This window comes from Triticum aestivum, chromosome 6A, assembly GCF_018294505.1.
Source record: "Triticum aestivum cultivar Chinese Spring chromosome 6A, IWGSC CS RefSeq v2.1, whole genome shotgun sequence".
NCBI classification, from domain to species: Eukaryota; Viridiplantae; Streptophyta; class Magnoliopsida; order Poales; family Poaceae; genus Triticum; species Triticum aestivum.
Window position 1 is genome coordinate 140342833 of NC_057809.1, and position 10233 is coordinate 140353065.

The 10233-nt window shown below is 43.6% G+C and overlaps 1 long non-coding RNA gene across 2 annotated transcripts; it reads right to left on the reverse strand.

Moving 5' to 3' along the window:
* Nucleotides 1–1917: 1917 nt before the first annotated feature.
* On the reverse strand, nucleotides 1918–4998 carry LOC123130476 (uncharacterized). 2 transcript variants are annotated; one of them, XR_006463837.1, is made up of 6 exons: nucleotides 3477–4998; nucleotides 3260–3334; nucleotides 3017–3089; nucleotides 2849–2938; nucleotides 2417–2505; nucleotides 2297–2314 (listed from the first exon to the last, which is right to left on the reverse strand). It is a non-coding gene; the product is annotated as an uncharacterized lncRNA (long non-coding RNA). The 2 variants fall into 2 exon arrangements; XR_006463836.1 differs by having other exon boundaries at nucleotides 1918–2505.
* Between the last annotated feature and the right edge of the window lie 5235 nt (nucleotides 4999–10233).

The following is a 10233-nucleotide window of genomic DNA, read 5'->3' on the forward strand; positions in this document are numbered from 1 at the left end:
TCCCCTCTCCCTCTCTCTCTCAAACACACATTGTAATCTCTGGATACATACTCAGATAAAACAAAGCCTCTACGGAGCACGAGACGTAGGGTTGTTATCTCCACCGTGAGAGGCCCGAACTCGCTAAAACCACCGTGTCACCCATTTGCATCTCGATAGATCATGCTCCTTTATCCTACCCCTCTCTTATTGTCGGAATCGTTCCCACGACAGCGCTCTCGAGGGCCATCATTATTTTAACCCCCCGGGCCAGTGCTCCTCTGAGTGTTGGTCCACCTTGTCAGCCGCCGGTGGCCACCAGGGGCAACTCTGGGCTGGCCTACCAGAAGTTTGGACAATCCGGTGTGCCCTGAGAACGAGATATGTGCAGCTCCTATCAGGATTTGTCGACACATTCGGGTGGCTTTGCTGGTCTTGTTTTACCATTGTCGAAATGTCTTATAACCGGGATTCCGAGTCTGGTCGGGTCTTCCCGCTAGAAGGAATATACTTCGTTGACCGTGAGAGCTTGTGATGGGCTAAGTTGGGACACCCCTGCAGGGATTTGAACTTTCGAAAGCCGTGCCCGCGGTTATGGGCAGATGGGAATTTGTTAATGTCCGGTTGTAGAAAACCTGAAGTTGACCTTAATTAAAATACATCAACCGCGTGTGTTACCGTGATGGTCTCTTTCCGGCGGAGTCCGGGAAGTGAACACGGTGTTGGAGTAATGTTTGACGTAGGTTGTTCTAGGATCACTTCTTGATCATAGTTTCTCGACCGTGCTTTGCCTTCTCTTCTCTCTCTCTTTTGTGTATGTTAGCCACCATATATGCTAGTCGCTTGCTGCAGCTCCACATCATACCTTTACCCTACCCATAAGCTTAAATAGTCTTGATCGCGAGGGTGTGAGATTGCAGAGTCCCCGTGACTCACAGATACTTCCAAAATCAGCTTGCAGGTGCCGAGGTTACCGTGCAGATGACGCAGCCAAGCTCGAGGAGGAGCTCGACGAAGATCTTGTCCTTTGTGTTGTTTCGTCCTAGTTGATCAGTAGTGGATCCTAGTCGGGACGATAGGGGATCTGTGTAGCATTTGGGGTAGTCTTCTTTTATTTTGGGTTCCGTAGTCGGACCTTGATTGTATCTGGTTGATGCAATGCTTTATTGATGTAATTGTGTGAAGTGACGAGTGTAAGCCAACTATGTATCTTTTCCCTTATTGTATTACATGGGTTGTTTGCGAAGATTACCTCACTTGCGACATTGCTTTCAATGCGGTTATGCCTCTAAGTCGTGCTTCGACACATGGGAGATATAACCGCATCGAGGGCGTTACATATACATACTAAGTTATGTATTCTAAAATTGAAAAGAACCACCAAAGAATGGTTAATGTAGGCAAGAGATGAAAGGCAGGTTAATGCACCGGGTGACGTGGATCAGCAAGCATGGGAAAGAGGTCTCTAACTATGAGTGATTGTCTTGCCTCCAGGAAGATAATGCAATAAATATGTGTTATAACATAAGCAGTATTGTTTCTTATTGGGCAAAATTCTATAGTACTCCCTCCATCCCCGAATTACTTGCCTTAGATTTGTCTAGATACGGATGTATTAGACACATGGTAATACATGTTAATTAGTGAGTCTAGTTGAACACCACACTGCTTCTCATCAGGGTAAATTATATAGTACATCAGCGATTCCATTTGAACAACATACTCCCACTCTTTCGGTTTGTTAGGAACATGCTATCTTCAGATCAACGATTTGGCCAATGAAATATGAGGTGTGCTACAAAAGGTACACCATGACAAACCTATTTCAAATACAAATTTCAATGGTATACTTCAGCATATAATACATATTTCGTTGATCAAATTGATGATCTAGAAATATAGGCGTCCCTTATAAACTGAAATGGAGGTAGTAGGAATTATGCACCAAGTAAAAATAAAGGAGCAATACATATCATCAATATTTTGATGAGAGAAAAGAAGGATGTTGTATCAAGGCAAAACCATGAAGGTTAAATGCTAAATGAATTTTCTAGCATTACATGGAAAATACTATATATTGTTCCTCTGTTTTGAGTTGCACGATTGGGCAAGGTTCAGTGTTAGATTTGTCATTAACAAAAACTATAGCCTGAAGTTATCTTTCAAAGTTTGAAGATCAACATGCTAGTTCTGAATCATTATTACCTAGATATAGCACACACAGAAGGATGTACTCAAAAGGTTACAAGGAAAAACGCTGTTCACATACTTCAAATGCGCTTGTGAAGCTCCACTTCAATTGATTTGTTTTCAGACGAGGAATGGCATGGTGGGCCTGTAATTGGCAATTAGCCTGCAGATACTCGATATGGCATACTGTATGAATCAATTTCCATTAAACTACAAGATGAGGTGAAGCTCCTATAAGAAGAAATACTCTTTTTCTTTCTCTTTCCACCTTGCAGCCCGTCCAGATGAGGTGAAGCAAATGATGACCGAAGCCTTAACTTTGATAGCAGCCCGCACCTAGCAAATAGGTAGTGAACTATTTCAGACATATAAACTCAAGTGTCATGGACTGATATTCAATCAATGGAAGACAGAAATTTTTCCCTGTAGACACTATCAAAAGGTTGGAAAATGAAAGGAAACAAAATACACACTTCAGAGGAAGCAATAGACTTTCCAGCCATGTTGAACTTGTGCAGGGCAGACTTCTAAAATAAGAATATCTAAAGATCCATAAACTAATTAAATGCAATATCCTTTAGATACGACCCTTAAGAATTGGGGTGATTCTCTCTAATTTTTTCACTACCTAGGACGACACATTAAGAGATAATGCATTGCGAATGTTGAGATAACCAACCTTTTCAGGTGGAAGATCAATTCCATGGTTTCCTCTTAACAGAATTATACCATCAGCTTCTTCCAGGATCTCATCAAAATGGTTCAAACCCTGCAAGGAATAAGGAGACAATAGGTGGTAAACGAATCAAAGTTTCTCAGGAATGTTGAAAGAATATCTTGACATTACCTCTACATTCTAAATTTTGGCAAAAATAAGAGTTTGGCTAAGATCACCTAACTTTGAGAGGAACTCCCCGTGCCTATTACAGGACAAATGCTATCAATGTTAGGAACATTTTTCCAAAGTATGAAATGCAAACAAACATGTGATACTATTCAACAAAATATCAATATAAAAAATTCAATCTGTTGGGAGAAGATGGCACTGTGAAGTAGTACACACTAAATATCAACATAATGAGTTACTTACTTGCCGCACATCTTCTGTATTCCTTGTATAAAAAGAGAGAGGATGTCAATCTTGTTTTCCCCATTTTTTCATAACCTGAAAGTGGTGCACGCTCATAAAGTCATATAATGGGTTACAGCAACGAGCTCCAGTTTCACAAAAATAATAATTTAACATGTAAATATAGTCACCAAGTTAATACAAGGAGCATGAGAGATTCTTGGGATGAGTTCCTTACATCTTTATCCTCATCAAACAGCGTGGGCATGTCGATATGGATCTGGGAGCAGTGCAATGTGAAGGCATAATAATCACAAAAAAGGTTCAGAAAAAAGAATAGCACTAGGTCTGTTACCTATGATCAGGAACTACCATTACCAAAGTCAGATACCAATCAACAAACAGCAATCAATCAACAAACAAATAGCAATCAACCTTAATAACCATACACAAACAGTAATCAATCATGCCATATAAACATGTACCATCTCAAGGCAACAAACATCAATCAACTGGCCTACATTGTTTTTACCTTCTCAAGAAAATCAATCATCAAACAACAAACAACAGTCCATCTCAAGGCAATCAATCAAACAACAAACAACAGTTCATCTCAAGGCAATCAATCAAACAACAATCAATCAGTCAATCGTGCCATATGGGAACATAAGCAGAGCATGATGTAACAATAAACAATTGAAAATAACAGCATCAGAACAGCTGTAACAGACAAGAACTAAGATTCTCTGCATCTAGGATGGGAGCACACACACCTACCGGTAGAACAAGAATCGACAAAGGGCAACCAGAGTATCACAAGGGCGCATGCGTTTGGCATATGAAAACAACCGACGAACAACACAGGTGATGAAACAGAGGGAGCGATTTGACACTGCTACAATTTTGAAACCAGAACCGCTCATTATTGCAACCATCGCCCAGATACGAACACGAAATGCAGGCAGATAACAGAAGCGAACACACAAGTTTCTCAAGCAGAGAGTGACCCAAACCGACCGACCGCTCGCTTGCTTTCTCCGAGACTCGCAGGAACGAAGACCCCCGGACGAGACGGCCCAAGAACACGAGAGAGCATCAGGGCGACGGCGAGGACGAGCAAAATAAAATCACACGCGACTCTAAACTGATGATGACGGCGAGGACGAGAAAAAATAAAATCACACGCGACTGTAAACTGACGCCGACGGCGAGGACGAGCAAAATCAATCAAACCAGACGCAATTTTTCAATCAGAATAGACGAACCGAGGACGAGCAAAATGGAACAAATCAGACGCGATTCTTCTAAACTAAGCGGACGAACCGAGCGAGGCCAGAGGAGGAGAGGCAGGAATCGAGGACGAATTGCCGCACCAGACGCGAGAGGAGGAGAGGCTCTACACATTGCCACGGAGGGGCGGGTCGATCCGAAGAAGACAATCTTACACGGCGGCGGAGGAGGAGGAGCGCAATCGCGGGAGCTGACACCCGGACCAGGCGGTGACGGACACCACCGCCCCCCTGCCCTCCACCTCGACGCACCACGCGGCGACGAGCGCGCGCAGCTGGCGCGCGACGCTGGTGCCCCCGTCACCGGTCGCACGCTTCTTTGCCGAGCCTCGCAGGGAGCCGCGCGACCCGCAGACGGAGAGGGAGCAGGGCGGATGGATTTGGAATCGGAGGCCGCCACGGAGACCACCATGTGGAGGTACGGCCAAAGGGCGCAGCCCGGACGAACTGAGGACGAAGGAAGGAGGTGAGAGGCGCGGCCCGCATGAAGAGAGGAGGAGCGGGCCGGCCAAAGGGCGAACCTTTATAGCCAGGGAAGAGGCGGTGGCGGCGGGCGGAGGTGAGGTGGTGGGTTGGGTTGGGGCTGGATCCGAATCGGGTCGGCGGCGGCGCTTTCCTTTTTCTGAATTGGGAGCGTAACGGGAGATTTCCAGCCCGCGTGCGTGCCCTTGCTGTGTCTTTCCTTTTTTTTGATTGATTGAGTGGTGAAAACAAATGTCTTCTTTTTAGTGCTGAAAACAAATGTGTCCATGTTAGAAACACGCTGCCAAAACAAGAATAGAAATGCCACGTTCATATATGCACATGCCACGAAAACATTCAATGTACTCCTACTCATTTCGTCAGGACCTAACCAAAGTGTAAAAAAGGAAAAAATTGCCCATCTAGAATAGCTAGGATACGTACGTATGGACGCTGGCGTGGCTGCGGCAGTGGGCGGGGCGGGGGGGGGGGGGGGGGGGGGGGGGGTGGAGGGGTGTCGGCCTGGACGGTGGCGGCCTGCCGATTTGGTGTGCTGAGCAGCGCGGGTCAGATACGCATGGGCCCAAGGCCGCGGCCTTGCTCTAGGCGGCCATGCCTATCTGTGGACGAGGTGCGCGGCGGGCGTGTGGTGGTGACCCAGATCCATCGAGGATCTGGCCGGGTGCTGTGGGCACGGCGCGAGGAAGCTGCTCAAGGTCGTTCGTACAAACGCAAGCGCTCATATACATGCGCATACAATTATCCTTATAAACGTACACACGCATATCCTATCCCTATGAACATCTCCGAAAGACTGAGCCAACACATCATCTTAAAATTTACAAAGGAGTATTGTGTTAAAAAAACCAAAGAATTATTTTTACCAAAAGAAAATTATGTACTTTTCTTGGGAGAAATAAAATTCTACAAATTATCCATGATAATTACTGGAGATCACACCGTTAAGGCACCATATATTTGTATTCATTTCCGTCTTCGGATCATGGAATGCCTTTCCCTAATATGACCATACAATCAAAATGCACAGCTGAACTAAAATACGTTGACAATCTGAGATATATACAATGATGCTAACTTGTTTGGACCTACCACAAGGAAAATAAATACCAAAAATAATAAGATAATCGAGGTAATTTGGACGACATACTACTATGTGATTTAAATTTACTATTGTGGGGAAAGAATCCATGGCTCAAAATTATAATACTCCCTCCGTTCCTAAATATTTGTCTTTTTAGAGATTTCAAATGGAACACATATGGATGTATAAAGACATTTTAGAGTGTAGATTCACTCATTTTGCTTCGTATGTAGTCACTTGTTGAAATCTCTAGAAAGACAAATATTTAGGAACGGAGGGAGTATTTGATTGGAGCATAAATGTTTTTTCTTAATTAACACCTATATATACTTGTTGGGGATTCACCGAACACTTTGTTATACACAAGGTTGTATCATTCCATTCATTGATTTTTTTCACTGACACACACACACACACACACACACACACACACACACACACACACACACACACACACACACACACACACACACACACACACACACACACACACACACACACACACACACACATATATATATATATATATGATTTCATAGCACACCTTGGCACAAATAAGTTTGCAACATCTAATTAAATTGCACTTGCACGCTGCAGTACCACTTAGACACTTGGCACATACTAGATCAGACTGGGAGGAGGGGCGAGCAAACAAGAACTGACCAGTAAATTTAGATGAATATATGCCGCAACAGGAAAAGAATGCCATGCCCATGATGAGGAGGACCACGGCGGAAATCCCCAGCGGCCCTCTAATCTGGAAGACAAAGTACCACAACAACTTTAGTTTTCTATTCACAACATACACATGAAGATAGCTGACATAAAATCTGATTTCTCTTACTAGGTTTATTAGATTCCCAAGCAGCAACATTTGACGACGAATATCGTGGGGCAAAAAAACATGTTACCCGATAATTCATTGGGTTGGTAAATTTCATGAACTTTGCACCCTACCTCGAGGCAAAAGTTAAGTGAGAAGAAACAATATATTAACAAAATGAAATATGCCACACTATAACATTGGCAACACAAGTTCCTCAAATAAGCCATGATATTTTTGGTAGCACAGCTCCAACCAAACTATAAGACTCTGCAACCAAGTATCAGCTTGCTTTTCGTACCAAATCTTCAGAAAGAGGATTCTTGCCTTTTGGAAATTGAATAAAGAAATCAATAATGGAAGGTAGGGGAATGATAGTTCTCCTGAGTCCTCACTTAAGAATCTGTAGGCACCTCGTTATAAAAGTAAAACTGATAGCTCTTACATCCGACAACTGCAACCTTGTCCCTGATTATCAAAGCATGGCTACCTTTGGAAATAAATATATATGGAAGGAAATTACAGAAAGTACTTTTATTTCATATACACTATTAAATGCATAACAAAGATGGTGTGTGGAACACAGGGTGTGGTGCGGATGGCTTCCTGAAAGTGCAACTATCCCTAGGTGGTTTTGGTAATTCCTAACAACATATAGCTCATTGAGCTAATGCTATTCCTAGATTAATATTTCAGGAAAAGCTCAATGAATGGCATGGCATGGATGAGGAAAGTGGACCCCTCAAAATACTAAGGACAAAAAGATTGGCTCAAGCTCAAAGCTGAAGACTCTACATTTTATATTTTAGTGATCCAAGATCACATTGAGTCTATAGGAAAAGCCAATACTATCAAGGAGGGATGAGGTGTTGCTTGATGAGGTTCTTGCTTCATAGTGCTTAGTGATATGCTCCAAAACCCTCAACTACCTTCCCACATCCACTAATGACCTAAACCAAAAGTCAAACTCGGCCCCACCGATTCTTTCTATCCGGCGTCACCGAGTTTCAAATGTCATAGCCACTGCCACAAACCCTAGGCAAATCGGTCTCACCGATAGGGATTTCGGTCACACCGAGATGGGGCCGTAATCTCTATGTTTACCTTCGTAACGTTTCGGTCCTACCGAGATGAGTGATTGGTCCCACCGAGACTGCAATGTAAACTCTTTGTTTCCCTTTTGTAACATTTCGGTCCCACCGAAATGGGCGATCGGTCCCACCGAGTTTACCTGACCAACTCTCTGGTTAGCTTATTACCAAAATCGGTCCCACCGAGTTTGTGTAATCGGTCACACCGAGATTATGTTATGCCCTAACCCTAACCATATCGGTCCTACCGAGTTGCATCTCAGTCCCACCGAAAATCCTAACGGTCACTAGGTTTGCTAAATCGGTCCGACCGAGTTTCTCAATTCGGTCTCACCGAGATTGGTGAATTGTGTGTAATGGTTAGTTTTTGTGTGTAGGCTATATATACCCCTCCACCCACTCCTCATTCATGGAGAGAGCCATCAGAACATACCTACACTTCCAATACACATTTTCTGAGAGAGAACCACCTACTCATGTGTTGAGGCCAAGATATTCCATTCATACCATATGAATCTTGATCTCTAGCCTTCCCAAGTTGCTTTCCACTCAAATCTTCTTTCCACCAAACTCATATCCTGTGAGAGAGAGTGGAGTGTTGGGGAGACTATCATTTGAAGCACAAGAGCAAGGAGTTCATCATCAACACACCATTTGTTACTTCTTGGAGAGTGGTGTCTCCTAGATTGGCTAGGTGTCACTTGGGAGCCTCCAACAAAGATTGTGGAGTTGAACCAAGGAGTTTGTAAGGGCAAGGAGATCGCCTACTTCGTGAAGATCTACTGCTAGTGAGGCAAGTCCTTCGTGGGCGATGGCCATGATGGGATAGACAAGGTTGCTTCTTCGTGGACCCTTCATGGGTGGAGCCCTCTGTGGACTCGCGTAACCGTTACCCTCCGTGGGTTGAAGTCTCCATCAATGTGGATGTACGATAGCACCACCTATCGGAACCACGACAAAAACATCTGTGTCTCCAATTGCGTTTGAATTCTCCAAACCCTTCCCTTTACATTCTTGCAAGTTGCATGCTTTACTTTCCTCTGCTCATAGATTCTTTGCATGCTTGCTTGAATTGTGTTAAGATTGCTTGACTTGTGCTAAGATAGCTAAAATCTGCCAAAGACTAAAATTGGGAAAATGATAGATTTTTATTTGGTCAAGTAGTCTAATCACCCCCCATCTAGACGTACTTTCGATCCTACAAGTGGTATCGGAGCTTTGGTCTCCATTTGCTTTGATTTCCATAGCTTTTGGTGGTCATGGCCTTGGTTTCACAACCTAGGAGAGTATGACGTCTAGCGAGGGAATTTATCACCGTAGAGGTCCTTACTTTGATGGTACTAATTTTGCTAGTTGGAAGCATAAGATGAAAATGCATATTCTTGGACATAAACCCGCCGTTTGGGCTATTGTGTGTGTTGGCTTGCAAGGTGAATTCTTTGATGGGAGAGAACCGAATCGTGAAGCTACCGCGGATGAGTTGAAGATGCTACAATACAATGCTCAAGCTTGTGATATCCTCTTCAACGGATTGTGCCCCGAAGAATTCAACAAAATCATCCATCTTGAGAATGCAAAGGAAATTTGGGATACTTTGATTGATATGCACGAAGGTACCGACTCCGTCAAGGAATCCAAGTTGGATGTGCTTCAAAGTCAACTTGAAAAGTTCAAAATGAAGGATGGTGAAGGTGTCGCTGAGATGTACTCTAGGCTTGCTCTTATCACAAATGAGATTGCCGGCTTAGGAAGTGAAGAGATGACCGACAAATTCATCATCAAGAAGATCCTAAGAGCCTTGGATGGAAAATACGATACCATATGCACATTGATCCAAATGATGCCAAATTACAAAGATCTCAAGCCAACGGAAGTCATTGGAAGAATTGTTGCTCATGAGATGTCACTCAAGGATAAGGAGGAACTTCACAACAAATCAAGTGGCGCTTACAAAGCCTCATGTGAAGCCCCCACATCATCAAGTGAGAAACAAACCTTCAATGAAGAATTGAGCCTAATGGTGAAGAACTTCAACAAGTTCTACAAGAGTAGAAGCAAGGAGAGAACTTCCAAGTCAAGGTCCTACAATGACAAAAGATCTTCTAGTCGAGAGCGAAACTGCTACAATTGTGGAAGACCCGGACACTACTCCAATGAGTGTACGGCTCCCCACAAGAGAAGAGAAGATTCTCCCAAAAGAAGAAGTAGAAGAGAAGAATCACCATCAA